The 25,773-nt window shown below is 36.9% G+C and overlaps 1 protein-coding gene across 1 annotated transcript in view; it reads right to left on the reverse strand.

Annotated features, from left to right (window-relative positions):
- diras2 (DIRAS family GTP binding RAS like 2) overlaps window positions 1-25,167 on the reverse strand; it is a 33,301-nt gene extending 8,134 nt beyond the window's left edge. Inside the window, exon 1 of the mRNA XM_002937026.4 lies at window positions 24,811-25,167. The gene's annotated coding sequence lies outside the window, so the exon portion shown is untranslated. The remainder of the gene's footprint in view (window positions 1-24,810) is intronic.
- Window positions 25,168-25,773: the final 606 nt, after the last annotated feature.

Genomic DNA, 25,773 nt, shown 5'->3' on the forward strand with positions numbered 1-25,773 from the left:
TGTGTGCACGCCAACTTTTAACTTTCCTGATCCTAATTAGCATATGCTAATTCGGATTCGGTTCGGTATTCACCAGAATCCATCAGGGTGCGTTTGGTGCATCCCTAGATTTTACATATAAATAAGTGTAACACTAAAACAATAGCGTTCTGCTTTGAGAACCTAAATTGCATCTAGCTCTATGGAAAAGTTTGGAATTGAATCCGGAGAGAAGCCTTTCTTAAACCTTAATACAAGTTTTGTATATTTTGTGGACTTTTTTTGTTCGGCAGACTTCTCTTGTTATACAGATGACCAGAGAAATGAATGCCAAAAAGAAAGTGTTTGGGGATCATCCTCCTGCTCCACAGAACCCTTTCCATACACTGGTATGTTCATAATGAGCTCCAATTAGAAAAGTGCATACATTGTGCCAAATTTAATTTGATGAGAAAGACTTATATCCTAATTCAATTACATATTTTCCATAGAGCCAGGTGAAATTCAATGAGAAAAACACATTTCACTCTTTATCACATGAAAAAAACTGAATTAGGAGAAAAGTTTTTCTTTATATCTTGCCCATAACAAAAGTTTTCTCATTGATTTGAATCTGGCCCATAATATACTTATATTTCATTTATATGTTGATACAGGAGCTGTAGTTGGTTTGTCTACATGCCAATGTGCCACATATTTAGAGGGCAACTATACCCAGGTCTGGACTTGGATTCTAAATAGGCCCTGACAAAGGCCCAAAAAGCCCCCCAACAGTCCAATAAATAGTAATTCTCTATGGCATCTTATAGCAGCTCCTCTGGCAGAACCCACAGATTGCAAGTCTGGCCCTGACTATAGCCTCCCATTTTTTTGCAGAACTTAGCTTTAAACATAGCAGTATCTCTTCTAGCATAGGCTTATAGTGTCTATCTGTACAAATCACTGGAAAATCTAGGGACTTTATTTGCTATATATATGAATTTACATTTATGGGACAAACCTCCAAATGATGTCACGCTACACTAATGGACTTCTCTGTCACGCTCTTTCAGGCTAGTTTTAGAAAATTAAACACAAAAGGTGGACAGTGGCACATCATAATAAAGGTTCCGTCCACTATGGTCCAGTGCAATAATAGTTTTATAAAGTGTAACTGTGTAATTCATTTGTGTGTTAAAGGTCAAGGATGCACAGTCAAAGCCAGAACTATACAATAAATAATTGATGATCACTGTAAACAGAAAATGAGAGAGGTCATGTTAGCATTAGACAGCAGAATAGATCATGTTTATGGTAGAGGCTTTCTGTGCTAGGACTGGTAAGATGATCTGAATTATGAAGGATAGTATAGTATAGTATAACTGACCCAGGAGCATCAGTAGAGGAGACATAGCATTCTACACAGTTATAGGCAGGAAACAGAAACAATGAAAATGATTTGTTTTTTAGTAGATGTTTGTCTTTAGGTTGACAAAAAGGTGTTGCACATGAGCTTAAAGGACAAGATAATACAGTGTCCAGTAAGTGAAGGGAGGCATATAATTAGTTTTAGTGAGATTAAGCTTTATCCTAGAGATGGAGTTGTCGGAGCATAAGAGACACCAGACGGAATGCTACTGCTCAGTATACATAAATACAAACCAAATATTAAGGAATGTGTGAACCAGTCTCTGGGAAGGACACACTGAGGGGCTAATACCATAGGTATGATGAAAACCACCAGCGTGCAAATCAAAATTTCAACTATGTCACCGCTTAATGGTTATTTTGCTTTACAGTAAGGTTGTCACTTGCCCAAATCTTGAGTCTGACATTATATACACCAAGAGAATGATAGTCCTGCCTGAATCAGTATTAAAAAAACTGCCAGCAAATTAAGATTCAGAAATTGGCTGAACTATTATGGTGCACTGTGAAATAAAAGCTAGGCTAAATAAAAACTCCAAGATGCTTGTACTACCTCAGGAGAAGATGTCAGATAAGGGGTCTTTTTGTAATTTAGATCTCCATATTTTAAATCTGCTAAGAAATTATTTTAACATGAAATAAACCCGATAGGATTTCTCTGCCTCTAGGACTCATTATATCTTAGTTAGGGTCAAATACAAGATACTCGTTTATTATTACAGTAAAAGGGAAAGCATTTTTATAAATTCAGGCATTTGGATTAGTTGTTGTTAGTTGGACATCATAAATGTACAGGACCTTGGGTCCTGGGGTTTTCTATAATTTGGATCTCCATACTTTACATCTACTAAAAATCATTTAAAAATTAAATAAAGCCAATACAATTGTTTTTCCTCCAATAAGGATTAATTATATCTTAGTTGGGATCAAGTATAAGGTACTGTTTTATTATTACAGAGAAGGAAATCATTTTTAAAAATATTAATTAGTGGATTTAATGGAGTCTATGGAAGATGGCCTTCCTGTAATTCGGAGCTTTCTGGATAACGGGTTACTGGATAACAGATCCCACACCTGTACTAACGATACTACTTTACTATGTATTTTCTAATGAAAAATACTTAACTACTCCATAATGTTATCAATATTTAATTAATATATCCTGTTTACATTAGCAAATACAGTATGCAGATGAATACATTGTCAGTGCAGAATAAGGTTAGGTCATGTATTTTCTATAATATTTGCAATGCAATAGAGTAAAGTTTTACAATTTAATTTCATGGAAGACCGAGCAGATGTCACATTGGCAATTGGGATAACAAAGATAATGCATTTTCAAAACTTACACCATTTTTGACAACTTTTTAATTATTGCTAAAATGCATATTAGGTTTAGTACATTTTTAAGTATGATGTTGATTAAAATATTTTCTCAGTGTTTTACTGTTTTTTTCTACACTACGCAGCTAGACAAAAATGATCATGATGGGTTGCTGAAATGAGGACTGTGAGCTATTTATTTTTGTAACCACTTAAAAATCATCATTGCTTTGTGTATTATTCTTTTATTTATAATGATAAATTATATCTAATAAGTTTGCTGAAAGAATTAGTGGTCCATCTGTAGCTGTAAGATGTCCTGTATCTCAATACCAAACGACATGTAGCATATACCATAGAATTTCTCTGGCTTAGAATATTGCCATAAATCATTGGCTTAGATCAAACCATCTCGTGAAACCAAAGCTATGTCAAGTAGGCAGATATTATGAAAGCATTTTCTTTAGCTGTAAAAAGGCATAATGATTGTATGGCTATAACCTCTATATCCTCTGTAGGGCCATAATGATAGTAGGCTATACCCTGGCTCTAGCCCACAGAGATTCTATATGACTGCAAGCTAGATGGGGGTCAAGAACTTAATGCAATGGATTTAGTCAGCATTTACCAACTTTGTTTGCTTTTAATAACAGGTGCCAGTTACACATTGTCCTACAACAATACATGTGCATATTGTACAATATGCGTATTGTCACAGACCAAAGCCCTTTGTTGGCAGTAAAGGCTTTTTAAATTTGTACCCAGCATGAGCATGGTGCTGTGCCTTTTACTTTTGGTCAAAAACTTGAAGGAAAACTATACTTTCAGAATGAATACTTAACCAACAGATACTTTATATCATATTAAGTGGCCTATTAAAGAATTTTACCAAAGTGGAATATATATTGTAAATATTGCCTATTTAGATGTTTAGATTTATGAAAATGGTTTATTTAGATGAGTAGGCTGTTTTATATGATATATTTTATAAAGACCTACATTGTTGGGGGTTTTGTTAATAATATAATTCATAAAAATTAATAATTAAATATATATATATGTATTTATTGCACCACACTCCTGGGTTGTTCACAAAAATCAAATATTTTTTTTTTACTTTATTTTTTCTATTTTTAAATGAAAGACCCATGAGTGTGGTGTACTAAGTGATTTATTTACATCTGGCCCCTCGGTAGAAATACAATTCAGGAGGCAATTTTGGCAACAGTATAAATTACTAAAGTGCCAGAACAGCTATTATGTAGGTTGTTAATACATATAAAAAATTATCCTTGTATTTGTAACTGCCAACCACTCTGTGACTCATCTGTAGACAAGAAAAATGGTGGTCTAGTCAGGGATTCCAACCTACATGTTGAAATTAAGTTAAAAAAACCAACAAAATACCACACTCTGCTAGGAATATAGATTGCAGCAAGAAGGCTTTAGTAGTTGCACTTTAAACTAAAAACATAAAAAACATAACAGTGCAATTCATCCACTATGTAATCATAGCAAAATAATGTTTTTACAATACATGGAATTCTCTACCACTCATTTGAAGTGAAGAAGCCACTCAGATGAGTGTTGCAACATAATTCTACTAGATATTTGTGGACTGTGGAAGGAAACCAGAACACCCTAAAAAAAGCCACTTAAGGACAACAAACTGCTCTGATCACAATCAAAAACAATACCCTAGTGTGGTAAAGCAGCAGTGTCAACCAAGGCTCCACTGCTATGCATATCTGATGGTGTGCAGTGCAATGTACAAAACACCATAGTGTTACACACAAGTGCAATTTAATATATATATACACACAAGTGCAATTTTATATATACAAACACATAGGGGCTGATTTACTTACCCACGAACGGGTCGAATGGAGTCCGATTGCGTTTTTTTCGTAATGATCGGTACTTTGCGATTTTTTCGTATGTTTTGCGATTTTTTCGGATTCTTTACGAATTTTTCGGATCCAATACGATTTTTGCGTAAAAACGCAAGTTTTCCTATCCATTACGAAAGTTGCGTAAAAAGTTGCGCATTTTGTGTAGCGTTAAAACTTACGCGAAAAGTTGCGCATTTTTCGCGTAAGTTTTAACGCTACGCAAAATGCGCAACTTTTTACGCAACTTTCGTAATGGATACGAAAAACTCGCGTTTTTACGCAAAAATCGTATTGGATCCGAAAAATTCGTACAGAATCCGAAAAAATCGCAAAACATACGAAAAAGTTGCAAAATATTCGTTTTCAAGTCGGAACTTTTCCAATTCGGGTCGGATTCGTGGGTTAGTAAATCAGCCCCATACTGTATTGGCATATCTTATTCCTCATTAATTAGGTAAGCACAATTTTGCCATTTTGCTCCCATCCTCCTTTCATATTATATAACAAGTCCTGATTTTCTTAACCTAGAAAATTCATGATTCATCACATTCTGACTCAGATTCCATATGCCACCCCCTTCCTCTATGCCTTCTGACATTTTACATTAGTGGAGAAGGTTCAAACACGGATAAAACAAACCAGTTGAATGGCATGTGACCGTAGAACTCTCTCATAGCTCTCTAAAAACTGTTAAAAGAAATTGGTTTCTATTAATGACAATTAATAGATGACAATAATTTTATTTACAAGATTATATAATAGAGATCCCAAGCAGTTCTTTTTATATGTCTTATTTCTAAAGATATTTTGCTAATGTTTATATTAAAGGAGAAGGAAACGCTAATAAACAGTTAATCTCAAGCTGCAGGCATACCTTCAGTTCTCTCAATAGTGCCCTTAAGTCTCCCCATATTTCTCCTGTTCAGATGATCAGAAGCCAAACTGGAATAAAAAACGCTGAGCTGTGTAAAGAAAGTTTCCATAATGCCTCGCTCCTGCACCGAGACCCAGACCGGTGCATATGCTCAGTTTGTAAGACTATGAGAAAGCTTCCTGCTGATTGGCTCAGAGTGAGTTCTTAGCATTCTTGAGGGAGGGGAGAGCAGGAGAGGGGAGAGAGGAGAGAGCTGCGTGTCTCTGGCAGAGGAAAACAGACACAACAAATCTTTTGACAGACTACTCAGTGCAGCGTTTCTGTGGGTGCTTATGGCTGTATTTACAAAGAGATATAAAGGTTAACTGAAAGTTGTCTTTGAAAACAATGCATCTGTGACATCCTTACAGGGGACAGCACTACTGTAGTCCAGGAGTATCTGAAAATAGAGACCCAACTGCATAAAGGCTCTTACACACAAGTGTTTTGGTTATGCGTTCCGCTACTGTGGTCTTTAAAGCTTTTCACCACAAGGGAACGCATACTTTACACAGTCCATGCTCTACTAAGCAGTGGCCTACCGAGAAAGCACCGGGCCCCCCTGCAAGAAAATCTTTAGAAGTGCCTGGCGTGCACAGGTACTTAGCTGCTGCCCACTCTTAAGTTATGTGTGCCATATACAAATATTAAGCAGAAGGTGTGCATAGTTTTGGCAAGGAGAGCTGTCCACTGTGCCTGGGGTCTGCTTCCTCTATAGTTACCCCACTGTTATTAAGTGTTTGTACTCACTGCCCCACACAAAACCACTAAATGCAGATGGAATTAGGGTTACTATCTGACTGGTATTTTACCGGCCTAACCAGTAAATTCAGTCGCTGGCCTGCCCACTTAATCTTGATCTGCCTTCAATTCATCCAAAAGTTGCCAGACATATTCTCATGTTTTTATGCGTATTTCAGCTTCATGTGCCTGCACCCAAACGTATTCCATTCATTTGGGTGCAGGCACAGGAATGAGCGTATGGCGCTATTTACGGAAAGCATTTTTCAGCTTGCCAAAAATATCCACCATACGCAGGGTGTGGCATTAGCCTTACTGTTTGAAATCCTGTTTATTCTTTAGGAATGTGGGTTTTTTTAAGAAATTGTTTCAGGTGAGTGCATTTCCATAATTTTAATGTGCTGTGTGCAGCACATGGCAGCATATGATTGTTCTAATCTTTGTTATAGAGGAAAGTCAAATCGCCAGCAGGCTACACATTTATGTCTCTATATACTAAATTATACTGTCAAACCAAAACAGTTGCAGGAAACTTCGATTAGTATTAAGCAAACTGTCATAACAATGCAATTTGTGTCAACACGGTGTATGGAAAAGACAATGACATCCCGTCATCAGAATCAGAGTGCAGTGGCAATCACAACATTAACACACACCTTACTATAAAGCATTATTTTATCTGAAAATAGAGCTGCAAGCTGTCTTAATGTGTATACTGCTGAGTCACAGACAGAGCAATTTAGTAAAGCATTTAATTTGGAGGTTGTGGATACATGTGCCAAATTATTTATTGAGGTCAGATTCCCTTGGTGCTATATATTTTAGATTATGTGCATCTATTGTTCTACCCATGTTAAATTTTCTCTCTCTCTATTAGTCTTTTACAGAACAACAAAGTGCTTTTAAACATTAGAAATAAATATATCAATGAATGTTTGGAATGTTTGCATTGCGGAACATTCATGGAACTATCCGGCACAGCGGGATGCGCTTGCTGTGCCGGATGTTCACGCTTCGTCTGCGGCTTCGTTATGTCTCTCCTTGCGCTGCGCGACAGTCCCTTTTATAAGGTTGCGCCTGTGGGTGTGACGTCATTACGCACGGTGCGCAACCTTATAAAAGGGCCTGTCGCGCAGCGCAAGGAGAGGCATAACGAAGGCGGAGTGCCTATGGGAGGTACTGTGATAGGGGGCTACTGTGATAGGGGGCTACTGTGATAGGGGGACACTGTGTATAGGGGGCTACTGTGATAGGGGGACACTGTGTATTGGGGGGCTACTGTGTATAGGGGCACTGTGTATTGGGGCACTGTGTATAGGGGCATTGTGTATAGGGGCACTGTGTATTGGGGGCACTGTGTATGGGAGACTACTGTGTATTGGGGGCTACTGTGTATTGGATGGTACTGTGTATGGGGGTACTGTGTATTGGGGGGCTACTGTGTATTGGGGCACTGTGTATTGGGGGCTACTGTGTATAGGGGCACTGTGTATGGGGGGCTACTGTGTATAGGGGGCACTGTGTATGGGGGCACTGTGTATGGGGGGTACTGTGTATGGGAGACTACTGTGTATTGGGGGCTACTGTGTATTGGATGGTACTGTGTATGGGGGTACTGTGTATGGGGGGGCTACTGTGTATGGGGGGGCTACTGTGTATGGGGGGGCTACTGTGTATGAGGCGGGCTACTGTGTATGGGGTGGTCTACTGTGTATGTGGGGGCTACTGTGTATTGGGGCACTGTGTATTGGGGGCTACTGTGTATTGGGGGCTACTGTGTATGGGGGGAAAAACTGGTACATAGTTATAACTCACTTATAACTGACTGCCTTCTCTCTATATTTGTATTTTAATGTAGGAGTTGCTGTATTGTTTTCCTTAGGTCGTTCAGTATGAGGGTATAGCACATTTTCGTCTGCTCCCGCCATTTGATCTATATAAAAGGGGTATTTTTTTTAAAATGGGGTGTGGTAATTGGGGCGTGACCACAAAAGGGGGCGTGGTCAAAAAATTTGCCCCTCTTTTCATTTTTCAAATGTTGGGAGGTATGCAAAAGCTATTATTGAAAATAATTCTAAGTAGCGAAGCCATTCATAAATCTACATAAGGTAAAATACAGTAGTTAGAAACATCCCGATATGGCTACCTGCTCTCCTTGCCCTCCTCTAAAAATCCTTAAGTATTTTCCTAGATAGGGGAGGATAACCTGTGCCTGATTAATGATACTATGATTATCTAGAACACATATTACACAACTTGAGAACAACTAGCACACTGACTTAATTATTATGTCAGTGCTGACATTCAACAAAGCCAAATTATCCAGGCAATACCATCTAATAGAAACAAATAAGTTTCATGGCAATACATATAACAGTCAAGCTTTGTATATAAACACCGTCACAATGAATATACCACTAAGGTACTTGTGTCTTAACACGCTCTTTGCACTTCTGTATAGATGCGTTAAACATTAATATGCCCACCCAATCTGCTCTGATAAAACTTGTGCAAGTAGGCCTATTGATGCTGTGGAACCCTGATGATACCACCACCCTGAATGTAATGGTAGTGCCATGGTTCCCATAGTGGTTTATGTAAATAGCTGCAACAGACTTGAACCAAAAGAATCACTTGCTAATGTCATTTTAATGCTGCATGCCAGAAGTGACGCAATCCCCACTTTGTAAATGTTAGCTGCAATTTGCACAAACATGTAAAGTTGCTACCTGTGACAGCCATTTACTGTTATCGCCAGCAGATGCGGGGTCTTTGTTGAAAGAAATAGGCATCTTCACACGACTGCAGTGAATTCACATACACCTTATTATAACAGCCAGTTCTCATCCTTAAAATCATGTGACTTTTTGTCACATAAACAATGAAGTTGAAAATTTTTCACCATGTGCGGTTCTCTTTAACCCTTCCGTATCCTCATTTCTATATGCAAATTGGGATTTGGTTCGGTATTCGGCCAAATCTTTCACAAAGGGTTTGGGGTTCGGCCGGATCCTAAAATAGTGGATTCGGTGCATCCCTATTACGAACATGTACAAATGAGTTTGCTTTGATGCATCAGCTGAGACTGCGGCAGATGCAACTCAGAACTTGGCCATAATGACAACAGAAATCTGGCAAAAAACGACATGAAAATAATGGTAAGCTGCATATGAAAACTGTACTTTGCACACTGCACTTTATAAATGAGGCTTATTATACTATGTGGCAACGGGAAGGAGGCACAGTAAGTGTAGATCTTCTTGCCTTTCTAAACCATTACAGTTTTTACCCTTGTCTATAAGAGTTATAAGGGGTCCAAGCAAAGCAATGTGCTAAGTGCAAAAAATGTCCACAATCGTCCATGATATATCTGATGCATACCCATACTCAATTATAAACAGAAAATAATAAGAAAGACAAGTTATGGTGATATTCACATATCTAAATATTCATACTTATCCCTTATCTGGAAACCCGTTATCCAGAAAGTTCCGAATTACGGAAAGGTCATCTCCCATAGACTCCATTCTAAGCAAATAATTCTAAGTTTTAAAAATGATTTATTTATTCTCTGTATTAATAAAACAGTACCTTGTACTTGAACCCAACTAAGATATCATTAATCTTTATTGGAGGCAAAACAATTCTATTGGGTTTATTTGGTTTATTCAATATTTAAATGATTTTTAGCAGACTTAAGTTATGGATATCCAAATTACAGAAAGACTCCTTATCCAGAAAACCCCAGGTCCCGAGCATTCTGGATAACAGGTCCCATACCTGTACTAGAAATTTGAAGCCAGATTTATAAATCTTTGCCCTTATTCCTAAACTCCCTTGTGGTTTCTGTAATCAGTTGCTTTGGCTTGCTAGCGAACTGGATTTAAAAAAACGTTTTTTTTTTCACACAAGTGGGTAGAAATGTTTGCCACCTAACGGAAGCCACATTTCTTTAATTGTTTTGCCTGAACCCAGATTCATAAATCTGTCACTATGTGCATGCTAGAGTGGATTCAATTTGATTGATTTGGTTAATTGATTAGCAGAGGAAAAGTCCATTGCAATTCCTCTCATATGTATATATATATGTCTCATCAAAAATAATGTGTTAATATTCTAAATGATACTGTTGCAGGCCAGTGGCTAAGAATAATTAAGTAGTGAATATAGCTAAGCCAGCAATTACCTCCAATGTCCTCAAGCAGGATGTTTTGTAAGTCTTGTCCCAGTAAAACTCTCAGAGTTGAGTGTCTTTTGCAATATAATCTTTACTGGACAGGGATAGTCTCCCATACCATATCATAAAATGGATATAGAGCTCAAGAATAGTGGTGTTAATGGCAGGATGTAAGTTCACAATCTCACCATCTAAATACTGCAATTTTATTTAGAGTATATGTAATTAGGAGTGGATTTGCTTTTGCATTGTGAAAAATGATCTAATAAACAATATACAAGCTAATCTTTGGCTAAAATGTGAACCAGTCTATTTATAATACAATGTTTTTTTTTCCTGAAGATTGAGAATCTTAAAAAAGAATGAATAGAATATAATGGAATTGGTCCCTTTGTTGGTTTTGGTGGTAGGGGCTCCCTAGGGGCTGTCAGATATTGTCAGATATGCCTTATTCCAGGAATTCTGAAGCGATGGGTCAGAACTCATAGGATTACGTCCCCCTGAATAAAGTAAATGTGCCTCCTACTACACCAAATAGTGATTAAAGGTGGCCATACATGGGCTGATAAAAGCTACTGGCTATCTGGGTCAGCAACTTATTGGCCCATGTATAGGGCTCTCAGACAGCGATACCCAACCATTATCTGGCTGGAAATCTGACATATGTTAATGGGAAAGGTTTAAAAATGTCTTCGGGGCAAGGAGTACATTGGTGCAATGATGCACTACTTATCCCAAAGGCCTGTATTCCACCAATGTGATCTGGTTGTTTGGCCAAAGGCTCAAACGATTGGATCAATCTAATATTGCCCACCTCAAGTTGGGCATATTGGGGAAGGATGTGCTTGTCTGGAGCTTTGCCAAATGAGCGGATCTTTCAGTGTATGGGCACCTTAAGATAGGATGCATACGTAAGTTAATATTCGGGTCATAAAGATGATGCTTTATAACATGCATATGTTCTGATCTAGCTGGGTGATGTGCATATCTGTTACTAAATTAATGGAATCCCATGTTCAACACAGTGTAAAGTTCTTTTGCAGAAGAAAGTGAAAAGTGCATTCACTAGTGACAGACTGCCAGCATACTTGGTCAATACCTTCAAGAAAATGCTGTATTGGACATCTTTCTAGCACACTAGGGTATACAGAATTACAGCCATTAGTCTAATTACAGGAACATGTTGAGCCAGGAAGAAATCTCATTTCCAGTTTTCTGGAGTCAGGAAGGATTTTTATTCCCACTGATTAATCCGAGAACGATTTAGTAGGTCTTTATGTGTCATCCTCTCAGTCCATGGCAGGATATTATAGAAGAGGCTGGACATAAGTCATTTATCTTCTCTTAACCATGTTAATATTGTAACCATAGATATGTTGAATATACATTTCAAGAACTAAAATGTATCTAATGGCGATATATAGGTTCAGATTGCACAGAAAATGTCGGTATAGATGTTATTTTCACAAATACATTAATTTAAGATTCAGCAACTCTATGGGTTCCATGCAAAAAAGGGGGAGCACTATACATGTCAGTTGGGCATCTCAAATAAAGAACTAATCAATCACTTTAGAAGATAAGCTGAAATGACCTTTCGTTCATATGTCCCTGCTAACACAGGGTATGGAACAGATGATCCGCCCTGGTTGCGTGATAATGTGCCAGCAAAGTCTTATTGCCAGTGAAATCACTGGTGGCTTTTTATAGTTACAAGGATGCGCTTGCTTTCAAAAGCAATCTGTAAATATGCTGTCGTCACTAATCAAGTGTAACATATGGTCAACATTTTATAGCCAAGAGCTGATATTTGCTGTAAGTAACAGCAGGACAATAAATGGCTGCACCTGCTTAGCATATGTGTCAGGTACAGTATAATCACAGAGAAACACAATGGTTTTATTGAAAATGATTTTGTTTATCAGTAAACAAATTCTTAGTGCGATTTTTACATTATGATGTTATCAAGCTGAAAATAAGCTTCTACAGAAGCAAAGAATACTGTGGCTTTTAAATGCATTCTTTCCAACCTGTCAAGGGAAACCATTGTTTCTTCTACTAGATCAAGTGTGAAAAGATTATTGCTTGACCTTGATGCTATTAAAGGGCCCGTAAAAGCAGAAATTAAAGTGCCCTCCATGATTCTATATATGATGTTCAGTGTCTGGGCTTTCAAAAAAATCTTCATTATTTCTGGAAGTATTTTTTAAATCTTAACAGTTTTACCTGTGCTTGTATATATACAGAAGGTTGGTTTTAAATATGTATTATCTTAGGTGTATGGTACACAGGGCTGTGCCTCAGCTTTTTTCTGCCTGCTTTTTTTTCCATAGGCAGAGAAAAGCCAAAATGCTCCCATTCACTTCTTTTGTGTCTCTACACTGACAGACAGGGTGCCTACCAGAAACTGTGCATTTTTGTGCCAATCTTTGATCCATATGTTTGTACACAGGCCAGGGCTGTACCTGTCAGTGCAGAGAAACAGAGGAGCAGATAGAAGCACATCCGCCTTTCTCCACCTGTAGAGAAAGTTGAGGCAGAGCCCTAAAGCTGGCCCTGCAGTTAAAGATTTGCTCATTTGGTGAGGTCACCAAGTGAACAGTTCCTTCCACCATATACTCACCTTGGGGACCGAATGATCGTATCAAAACAATGGTGATCTGAGCATACATACAAGTTGGCACCTGGTTAATGACCCCCCCCCCCATTAACTTGTATTTATTTTAACACAATGGTTTAATTATTTTTTAGGATTATTGCATCAGTGAGGTGTTAACCTCAGCATGGAATGGTGTTCAACTGCTGAAAACAGCCAAACACATTCTGTTGAATTGACACATTCATTGGCTTTGATAAATCTGACAATTCCTTAAATCACAAGGAAAAGATTTTTAGTGTTGCTATATTGCTCATGTAAACAGTCTGACATGGTGCAAGGGATGCCTGGGAGCTCAATAAAAATAATGGTGTATTGCTCACTACAGAATACCCTCCAGGATAGTGTTTTTTTTTACAAGAAGAATGTTGACCAGGGGTCCAAAGGTTGGCGAAGGCACATAAGAGTTTGGCTGCCCAGGAATTTTTACTTTCCTTGTCCTTTAAACACTTTCCTCACTGATCAAACCATCAAACGATGGAAATCCTTTAGGATTTCCCATTTCAAATATTAATGAATCTGTTAAGTGCATGAGCAATGGCTGACTCATTAACTGGACCAGATATGGAAATGTGCTGTATACTTGTCGGGCAAAAATAAACACAGAAAATGTGCTGGCATGCTACTTTATTGTGTGGGGAAAATTATTTCAGCCAGATTCGCCCATATCTGAAAAAACAAGAGGCACAATTAAAATGTAAAATGCTGTATTTATCGAATGAACAATATTATGATACACTATTGTGAAATTAGATTTTTAGATAACATAATTAATAATTTAATAACTTAATTCTATAAATGTTCATTTCTCTAATGAATTTTATTCATTCCACCATTAGTCCTGTATTACCTTAGGGGTGAACAACATTGGTATAGGAACTGACTGGGGTCTAATTTTAATATATGGCAGGACTAAGATGACTATACAGTGGTGCCTAGAAACCTGTCTTTCAAATATTTTAATAAAGAATTCCTTAATTCCTTACATGCAGTTGATAAGCCTTAACTGATTAAGGTGCTTTCTAAGCAAAAGCAAACACATTCTAATATTCACTCCAAATATCATTCCCCAATTAGTTTTAAAAAACAGCATTTTATATTTTCTAAATGATTCTTGTAACAGAAATAGCAGAAAAACGTATAGTATACACAATCAATTTTATCGATAACTGACCTGATTTCTGTCCATATTGATTTATTAGACTTTTAACAAAAATCAGATTTTTTAAATCCCTTAATGCATTATAAGGATTTCCTCACAAGTGGCTTCCATGTCTCTTCCATAAATAATCCTGCATATCGTAATGTGTTGAAGTGTTTCCTGAAAGATTTTACCATTACATTACCTATTTTTCTATCTACTAAATACTAAATGTCTTTAAATTATTCATATCCTTTTGTGGAATGCATCTCTAAAATAAAATAAGAGATGGTAGTTCCAGTAATCTATAAAGTGGTTTCCCCTATTTTTATAATACCTAGCATCCTGTGCCAAAACATTCCTATTGGGTTCATTTAATATTTACATAGTTTTTTAGTAGATTTATACTATGGAGATCCCAGGTCCTTGACATTCTGCATAATAGGTCCCATACCTGTAATAATTTTGACATAATAATCATGGAGGTTACAAACTACTCTACAACAGCAAAACTGCATCTAGCACCTGAACAATTTGTTATCCTGAAGGTCCTATTTGAGTGGTAGTCACTGGATAAAATGGACACTTGTTACTTTTCTGAAAGATTCTTTTTTTTATTAATATAAATAAAGGAAAACCGGGTCTTTAATCTGTAATCCTTACATCCTGTCGCTAAGTTGAGAAATTTCCTGGCATTAGCAATGACAGGTTTATTTTGAGCAGAAAACAGAAGAGAACTCACCCCTGCTATGGGTTGAAGCAGTACATTTTTGACTGCTAATTAGTAATGTGCAGGTCAAGAAAAACTAGACCTGTACCCGACCAGGGGTACAAAAGACATAACAGTTAACATGCACATATAAACAATTCACAAAAATGGTTTGCAGTTACATTGGATGAGGATTGGAGACACTAGGGGGAGGGCCCTGCTCACAAGAACTTACATTCTAAAAGAGAGGTCTTCACAAAAGGTGTGGGGCAGCACCTATAAATTCCCAAGCGTCAAGAGGCAATCCTCCCGCGGGGAGGATGAGCGGAAGAGCTCAACCTCTCCCCAACCCACAAATTAACCTGCACATCACTTCCATGAAGTGGACAATTAAAATTCTTTGATGAACTACTTGCTGAATTAGTTAGTAAAGAAGACTGTTAAACAATCAGCCACTTTCTCTGACAAATATACCAGCCTTCCTATGCAGGGGACAATGCTGAGAGGTTTAAGGAAGCCCTGTTCTTACCTACCATATGCAGATTGTAAACAAAATGGGTTCTCTTGCACCTTGTGGACCCTGATGCTCCTTAGGCTGCATGTCTACAATGTCTATATGACATACAAGGTAAGGAGCCTTCCTGGGGATTCAATGTTGCACCCCACCCACTGTGGAGTTGCCTGTATTTAGCAGCCGATCATTCACAGAGGGGACTGGCACTAATGGTAAACCCTGAAAGCTAGGGAGCACCGGGAGCCAAAAGGTTTTTTTTGCTTTACATGCTAGAAGAGCAAATTGCAGCATCTTGTGGGGGAACACAATTTTTTTGGTAAATAAGCCCCCTAAATTTTGATAAATTGAAATAATGGCTTACATGTAAAATTAATTTTCTTATGTTTTTTTCCTTACAAGGTATTGTATTATTATCTTATGTTTTGCCATATTTTTGGAGCTTTTCATAGATACCAGGTTGCTGTTTATTAAATCTTATACCTAAACTGTAAAAGCTACGAAAGGCTCGCTATGGGTATAGTTGCAAGGTGGGTGGGTATATGTGTGTGGGTAGATTGAGAGACAGAGATTAATATTGTAAATCTAATGCATTATGGATATGCACCTCTCTACTGAATAATCTAGTTTGGATTTAACTGAGCATAGCCAGATTGTAACTGTAATAGACAAGCCAGCTGCTGTTTTGTTTTCCCATCAAATCAGATTCACCGGTACATTTTCAATCATCCACAGCCTACCTGATAAATGCAGTGAATGGGCTTAAACTAGAATAAAAATTTACATACAAATACCATAGCCTTCATTTTATTCTTACATAACACATCAAAACCTGACACAATAGCATGCCAAAGGGTACAATAATCCTTCTAACATTTATAACTGCACCTGGGATTTATCTACAATGGCTTCAACAAAGCCTATAATATAATATTGATTGACAGTTAAGATAATATAGAACATGGGTAGCCAAGCAATTGTTTTCTAGTTGTTGCCAAAATACAACTCCCAGGCAAAGCTTTATTGTTCCTGAAATAGAACAGTATGTGGTGCATTTTACTGATAGAAAGCCTTTATTAATTATACCAAGAACTGAATCATTCCAGTAAAATTCAGATGGCTTATGAATCTTTAGTGACATTCAGATCAATTCACTAATTAATATTCTTAGGATTTCCTGGGATTCACATGTAATTTGGACTCAAATCGTGATTCACAGAGCAGTTTTTATGGTTGTGGTTTCAGCAAATCAATTGATGATTCAAAAACCAATTGATTATCTAATTTCTATTACTAACTGAGTCTGTTCTGTGCCAAACAGTCACAATTCAAAACAGCATTAAATTTGAACCAAATAAACACTTATTTTATTATAGGGCTCATTTATGAACACAGCCACCAGTCTGATCACCCAAATATACTGTAGATGGAAATTACATTAAAGGTACAAGGCAATTTGCATCGGAAACTGAAGTTTGCAAACTTCACTGTAAATGGCTCTATGTCTTAACGATTTAAACATGCTCAGCATGTGTGTATGTATTTTAAATAAAAAACACGCATATGAATATGAACTACAAGAATGTTAAACTTATAGTACTAGAGTCTTGTTGTCATCAATAATGATTGGTACTTAGTAATGTCATATTTCTTAATGAAACATGTCCTACAGAGCTTACAGTCTTAGTGAGTGGCTAAAATACAGACATAAATAAGAGGATGTTAGGTGATGCTATTTACATTGACTGGGGCATTGCCACCTAACTGCCAGGATAGAGTCAGATGTTATGGTAGATCTCCAAGAAGTAGTCTTGATTAGTTCTGAAAATAAAGACAAAAAGACTACTATACTTTAGAGATTATCTACACAACTTGTTAAATTATGCAGTGCTCTTAAAGGACAATGAAAGTAATTAAAATTAAAAGTAAGTCTAAAGGCATTCTTTTTAAATACTTACTGCATATCTAAATTCCCAGATCCCTGCTTGCTTCTCTGAGATATGGTGCTGGCAGCCTACAGCAGTGTGAAGCCTACAGTGACATCACTGAAATCTCTCTCCCTTCCTGTAGGTGCCAGCGGCAGCCTTCCTATTCTCTGTGTGTAACTTGATCCTGTCTCCTGTTCTGAGCTACACATGCCCACCAGCCAATCAGAAGCGGATCTGGCAGAGGGGAGGGGGGGAGGGAATGAAACACATGTGCAGTATGAAGCAAGGAGGGAAAGGAAGGGAGAATACCTTTAGAGATGGCTGCCTGTTCTAGAAAATGTGAAGTAAGTGTGACCGAGTAAATATTTGATTAGGTGAGCCAAAAGTGTGGGGTTTTTACTAAACAATAGGAGGACTACTGGGCAGTATGCTTTTTAAATTTTGACTTGCATTCTCCTTTAAGGCCGGCCCTAATAGATGGTGTCCAGAAATAGGTGAAACACTATTGGCATGTTGTTAGGGGCCCCTCTCTTTACATAAAAGTATAGGATCCATTATCCAGAAACCCATTATCCAGAAAGATCCAAGTTACAGGAAGGCCATCTCCCATAGACTTTATTTTAATCAAATAATTCACATTTTAGAAATGATTTCCTTTTTTTTTGTTATAATAAAACAGTAACTTGTATTTAATCCTAACCAAGATATAATTAACCCTTACTGGAGGCAAATCAATCTTATTGTTTTTTTTTTTAATACTTAAATGATTTTTTTATTAGCCGTAACGTATTGTGATCCAAATTACTTAATCTGGATTAAGGTCCTGAGCATTCTGGATAACAGGTCCCATACCTGTTCTAATATGATGCAGGACGTTATAGTTGGATAAATGACTGTGGGCCACTTGTAACACAGCTTTTCATACAGTACTATTTTACCCCACAGCAGAATCTTCTAGCCCCCAGAATTTGTTCCATTGACTTCAATGGGTCTGAGGTGGTGCAAAAATTACACGATACAGGAATTAGCCTGGCATGAAAATACACATTTTTATAAATACTAGTGCTTAAAAACTGATATAAAGGCTACAATGTAACTTTATATATATGCCATTATTTTACACTAATCTTTTTACTTTATGTAAACCTTATGTAAATTTAAACAATTTTATTAGTATGTCCCCAATATAGTATAATAATATTGAAGACACAAAAGGGCTTACGTGGTCTATGACCTATGATTATGTGTATACAGTACTCCAGGCCTATTTTAGCACAGAAACAGGAAATGTTTGGTATTTGCCTTCTTGTAAATACAGTAAATATGTTGAAGAGGAGAGGGTTGCCATATATTTCTTTTTTTTTTGTATTTCAACAAGACTTTATTGAAGTTGCATAATAATTGTTACAATTACATTTATAATAATTCTTGCATAATGGGTTATTTGCAAATATAGATCAAATTATAGTAGTACAAAAAAAAGAAGGTAGGAAGAGAAGAAGGGAAACAGAGAGCAAGAATCTTGTATAGCACAAGGAAGTGGTTGGAGGAGCCATGGACTACCTATGGAGGAAAAAGAAGGGAAGCCATGTGTGGGACAGACAGAAAGAGATGAAGAAAATAAAGAAAAAGAGAAAGCTGAAAGAAATAGGAAGCCTGAGGCTGGAGCTGGCTGGCACATATATGGTAAGTGGTAGACGTCTCATAGGGGTACAATTGTTGCCATATATTTCTTATTACACTGTATACCCAGGGTTCTATCTTATTAAATAACGTTCTAATTATAATTAAATTATTGTTCAGTTTTAACTGAACAATTGTGTTTAGAGATTTGGGCAAGAAGGAGGATTATGTTTTTTTCATCCATCTTGACAGAGGTCCTTCTTCTGTCCTCCTTTTTGTTCTTTGTTTGAAGAGATGAGCTATTATAAAAAATAATTATTTTCTCTGTACTATTATTGAACAATGCGCTTACATTTTCCATTTCTCATCCCAAAATAGTGTTTTTCGACTATTATTGTCAGCCAAGCTTGCTACCTACTGTACAAACAAATGATTTGCAAGAAATCTAAGAAAATTCAAAGACCCAGTCACTGCCTCCATTTTTTGTCATATCTACAGTCTCTGTATTGATTGGGGAAATGTGCCAGAGTATAAGTGCCATCCAGGACTATAAAGCACTGCAGCAGCTACACTTACATGAAACAAGATTAGTCAGCAATCTTCTTTCCAGAATAGGGCATGCTGCTTGCAAAGCCAAAATATATCACTGGCCAGTTTTAGTTGAAGGTATAGCAGCCGATTTTTTTTTTTAATAACAATTTTATCTATTGATTTTGTTTTATCAGAAGGGAATGGAAAGAGAGAAGAAAAATAAAGCAAAATACAGCTTCTCAAATTTACAGACAGAGAGGAATATGTGAACATTGCTTACAAGTGTTACATAGTGAATCATATACAATCTTGATCATGGTATTGCTAACAGTTATACACTGTACTGTGTACCATTATAAACTTGTTACATAACCCATGATAAACTGAGATTTTTTATCGTTCCTGTTAGCCTGCATGGGCAGATAGGGGAGGGGTAAAGAAGTGCTAATAAATAAAGTGAAATTAGATCTCTTACTTTGGGTTAATCTTGTGTCAATTGTAAACGCTCATCAATCCACATGGGCCAAATTTTTTCAAGATTTTTTGGGCATTCGCTTGTATAATAGGTTATTTTATATAAAGGTATGTGTTGATTAACTTCTTCTACCCATTGAGAGCTAGAGTGAGGTACATTGGGACTTCCATCTCATAGCTATTAATCATGTAGCCTGAATTAGTAAAAAGGTAAGTAGGTGTCCCTCATTTGATTAAGTAATAGTATTAATGGATCTAGGGAAATAAAAAGGGCCAAAGTTTGGCTTATCTCCTGTATTACTTGTTATAGCAGACAATTTTTACAAATAATTTTATTTCCTGCCTGTTATTCTATTTCTGCAGCAGACCTTAGACTTACTTAAGTACCTGAGTAAAATAGACTTTGCACTACAATTTGTGGGTGCACATTGTTATGTTTTACACACACAATGTAGCAGTTTTACTGGAATGTCAGCATAATTGTAGGTGCACACTACTTAGTGTCTGTCACAACTTGCACACAATTTGCCAATACATCCTAATTTAGCAACTGCTTTCATGAATATGGAGTTCCAGCCAGCTATTTTAGAGAGGAATTGGCACCATTGCATGCACTGACAATAAAGGCATTAGCAATTGACTTGGCACCAATCAGTTGCAACTTTGAATACAACGTCCTAGGGGTCAAGGCTGGCAGAGGTCTCAGTGATCCATAGTGTACATGTGCACAGTTATAGGCAGTTCATAAGAGCAGGTCAAAGGGTGCATTGGTGCAGGCACTTTGCACTTTACATTATAAATGATCCCTCTTGTGTCTAATAAAATTGTTGGCCACAAACAGCCCCTCTGGGAATCATTTAGTTATTTGCAGTAAGCCAGTTATGTCTGGCTCATTGGTGCTTTTTACTAGCAAATACAACTAGTAGAAAGTGCAACAAATACACTCTCAGAAGAGGTTGGCAACATCTTCCGCCACTTACTTCAGTTTTTACTAAAATTAGACTACAAGGCAGTACCTTAAATATTAATTTCCACTGTGTATCTTTTATTATTAATTTGTGCATTGTTCCTACATCCAATCAATTAATAAACTTTTAATATTATATTGAAGAAAGATTCTGTTCATATGATAAATATATAAATACTTAATTTTATGAGCATGTTGCTTTTTAATGTTTCCTAAAACATTTCCTAGAAGCCAGTCATTTACCCAATTCCATTATCATAAAGGCTGAACACAACAAGTACAGGTATAGGGCCCGTTATCCAGAATGCTCGGGACCAAGGGTATTCCGGATAAGGGGTCTTTCCATAATTTGGATCTCCATACCTTAAGTCTACTAAAGAATCAATAAAACATTAATTAAACCCTATGGGATTGTTTTGCATCCAATAAGGATTATTTATATATTAGTTGGGACCAATTACAAGGTACTGTTTTATTATTACAGAGAAAAAGGAAATCAGTTTAAAAATTCTGAATTATTTGATTAAAATGGAGTCTATGGGAGACGGGCATTCCGTAATTCGGAGCTTTCTGGATAACGGGTTTCCGGATAAGGGATCCCATACCTGTACTAACGTTTTCAAAGGCAAATTGCAGATATTTACAGGTATTTAAATTGAAATCAGTGGCAAATACAGCAGTGCCATTTTCTATTCTGGCCTATTTAAACAAATATTTTTTTGACAGGTTTGCATTTCGCTTTGATGTTTCCTTGAAACTAATGAAAAAAATAGGCGAATTGGCCTTGATTTGATTTGCAGCTTTATTCATATCAGCTCAAAAATCAAATAAGCTCCAGGACCTGGTACTATCAGCAGGAAAGTACTTGTAGAATATTTTATGGAGATTTTCTGCTATGGACTGTGTTTCAGATACTCAGAATCAAGACGTGAAATTGTTCAACTATCAAGTTCTAGTTAGCTAGAGAATGTACAGTAGATAGTAAAGCTATGGGACCTGTTATCCAGAATGCTTGGGACCTGGGGTTTTCCAGATAAGAGGTCTGTCTGCAATTTGGATCTCCATACTTTAAATCCACTAAAAATAATTTAAACATTAAATAAACCTAATATTTTTGCCTTCAATAAGGATTAATAACATATTAGTTACATCTAGTTACAGAGAAAAAGAAAAAGCATTTTTTAAAAAGTTGAACTATTTGATTAAAAATGAGTCTATGGGAGATGGGCTTCCTGTAAATTGGAGCTTCTGGAAAACAGACCCTACACTTTGTGCTGGAAGCATTTTATTATTCCTGAATTCCCCTAAATGCATCTATTATAGTGAGTAAACAATATATGCATATGCAGGATTATGGATTCAAATACTAGTAAATTTGCTTCTCATCTAATGAAAATAATGATACTGAGCTTCAAAGAGAGCTAAAAGTTGTGAATATGTTTGTATTGCCTTGTAGTGTTTTGTCGCCATTCTGCATCTTCGGTAATCAATGCAATTTCATTAGTGCAGGAAATAATATCCTTTTGTTCCATTTTGTGGTGAAGAGAAAATTCACTACTCAGTATTATGAGACTGCATGCCATTACCTCCAGTCAACACAAAAAAAAAACATATAAATATTAAAGTAAAGTAGTAAAGGCCTTTTTCTTGATTGTCATGTCCTCAGCAAAATAAAAGTGTATGTGTACTTAAGAATAAAAACATAGACATTTCTAAATGGCATAACAATGTATATAGCTTCATTTGCTTGATTCTAAATACCACAAGCATAATTCTTGCATGTTGAGGAGTTGAGCTACTGCTTCTAGCTAGTAAAAAAAAAAGGTTAGGACACCTTCCAAATCCAGGCATTTTACATAGATTTTCAATAGCAAGATCTTGATATTATTGGTAGGCTTCGTCTCCCTTTGGACTTGTGCGCTTCATTGCACTGAAGTGTTTAAGGAGCAGTTTGGCAGTCTTTATAGTCTTTTTAGACATGTGTCAATGGCTCAGTTAATGTTTAGCATAATCCATCAGAAACATGCAAGGGACACAGTAAGTACAGGTATAGGATCCGTTATCCAGAATGCTTGGGACCAAGGGTATTCCGGATAAGGGGTCTTTCCATAATTTGGATCTCCATACCTTAAGTCTACTAGAAAATCAATAAAACATTAATTAAACCCAATAGGATTGTTTTACATCCAATAAGGATTAATTATATCTTAGTTGGGATCAATTACAAGGTACTGTTTTATTACTACAGAGAAAAAGGAAATCAGTTTTAAAATTCTGAAGTATTTGATTAAAATGGAGTCTATGGGAGACGGGCTTTCTATAATTCGGAGCTTTCTGGATAATGGGTTTCCGATTAAAGGATCCCATACCTGTAAAAGGTATTGCAGTTTTTCAAATAATTTTAATCTAATAATCTTTTTTTTTTTCATTAGATTTAGGCAATATATGCTGTTTCATTATATGACAATATTTATTTTAAAGTGTTTCATGCTGTAGATTTGCCTCCAAATCCCTTTCCAAATATACCTGCATATTGATGCTATGTGTAGAAAATAATAATTGAAACTCAGCAATATCTGGCTACTGTCTTTTATTAAAACTACATATAGCATAATTATTTACAGAAAAACTATCAATTATAGAGGTTGCTTGTAAAAAAAGAATGATTTTCCTTTTTGTAATAATTAAATAATAAATACAAATACATCATATTAATGGAATAATGCATTCATAGAGTTTAAAAATATTTCTTGCCTTAGTATTTATTCTGTAAAGGATCTGAGATTAAAATGATGTATTGGCATATTACAAAAAGGGGGGGGCACAAATTCAAACAGAAGTCGAATGACAATCAATCTTCATTTATTTTTATCAATATTTGTTATAAACCATACACTGATTTAAAGGATGTGGTGCTACCTGACTCCCTCCGTCCAAATGATTATCGGGAGTCTCTCCTTAATATGACATCTTGCCTATTCCACATCCAGCTTCTGAATGTAAAACTTCCTTATTTCAGTGTTTCTTGCTTAAAGTCAGAAAAATAATGTAGGGAGAAACCTAATTGCTTCCCCTGTGGAAAGTATTGATTTTAAATCAGGATTACAGTACAAAACCGGCAAATATCCTCAGTAGCTGAGATGGGATTTGCCTTTTTAATGTTGCCCTGCTGAGCTTACATTTTACCAATAGAGTGAGCTGCCACCATAGTTGTAAGGTAACAAGCAAAAAATACATGGAAATTCCACTGGAAGCACACAGTATAGCTACTTTTGCATGCATAATGACCAGTATTGATCCACCACTAAACACATAAATGCTGCCTCTCAAAATACATACCTACAATATCTGATTAGATATTTTTAAGCATATTTATGGTATAGATAGCGCCAAAAATGCACCTTAAAATGCAGACTAAGGTAGTGCAAACTTAAAAGTGATACATATTCAGTGTTTCATTTCCCTATATCTAGGGAAGCCCAGCAAATCACTGAGATTGTAAGCTCTGTGTGACAGGACTAATTGCTTTGTTGCACCACAAAAATTCTTTTTACAGCTCTGTATAAAAATGACAAGACCTAGACAGAAATAAAGGGAAAGATAATAATTTATATTAAAAACCTATCCTGTTCTTTTCGACCCATATAAATGATATTACTTTGCTCGACTGGTGAAACACTTATTTCCTATAGCTAGCAGTAGCTTATATTTAGCATAGCCTGATCTACCCAGCACCGTAGGGATAATATTAAATCTCCCTGCTGTCCAGTTTGCACAATTCAGAGCAGCACTAGCTTCCATGAACCAAAGAGCTACAATCACATACAGTAAATGTTACCTGATGAAAGCAGATCAGCTCCAGCCACTTCTTCAGTGTTTTGCAGTCATAATACAAGCCGACCGGTCTTCTTGTTAAAGCTGATCTGGGCGGTAAAGAGATGTCCTTTCTGTGACAGATCACTGCTGTTAAATCTGCTGTGCCGTGTCAGGCTTCACGATTGTTACTGTGTGCTGCTGGATTTGCTTTGTGCTGCTCTCTCCTCTTTACACTGTGACTTCTCTCTCCCTCTCGCACCCCCCCTCCTCTCTCTGCTAATGCATGGGCCTTGACTGCTGCTCTCCCTACAGCAGCCCTGTAGCTTGGCTACAGTCTCTCCTCAGTCAGGGTGAGCTCAGGGATGGATTGGCTCCAGCCTCTGTTGCTGCTTCTTTAATGGTGACTGAAACTCATGCAAGCATTTTAAGTGCCCCCTACTGAATGTTTTGGGCACAGCCATTTGAACAGATTTTTTTTTACATTTACTGTAACAAAGTTATGTCTTTAAAAATAAAGCTACACAATAAGGCCACTATAATACTTGACTATGCTGTTATTTACACCTCAGAAAATGAATAAATGAAAAACTTACTGCAATTTGCAACTGAGAATCATGACACTAGTTGTAAGCTGGAGCTCTCATTAATGATGTCCCTAAAACCCCATGATCTCATAATTTCCATATCTGCTTATGGTAAGTGTAGTGTTAGACTCTCCCACCAGGATACCAGGAACCCCCCAACCGCCATGGGCCTATGTGTCATTGTGCCAGTCTGCCCCTTACTGTTTCACCTATTTTATGGTAATTTGCAATTTCAGTATAGGGGAAAAAAAGAGACTAAAAAGATGGAAGTATAGATTACACTATGCAGAGGTGGGCCAAGCTGGCCAGCCGGCCTAGGCAACCTAGGCCGGCTGGCCCCTCTGACACCCCCCCATATGCACGTGCATGTGGGCACGCACATGTGGAGTGACACCACGGAG

This window comes from Xenopus tropicalis, chromosome 1 (assembly GCF_000004195.4).
Source record: "Xenopus tropicalis strain Nigerian chromosome 1, UCB_Xtro_10.0, whole genome shotgun sequence".
NCBI classification, from domain to species: domain Eukaryota; kingdom Metazoa; phylum Chordata; class Amphibia; order Anura; family Pipidae; genus Xenopus; species Xenopus tropicalis.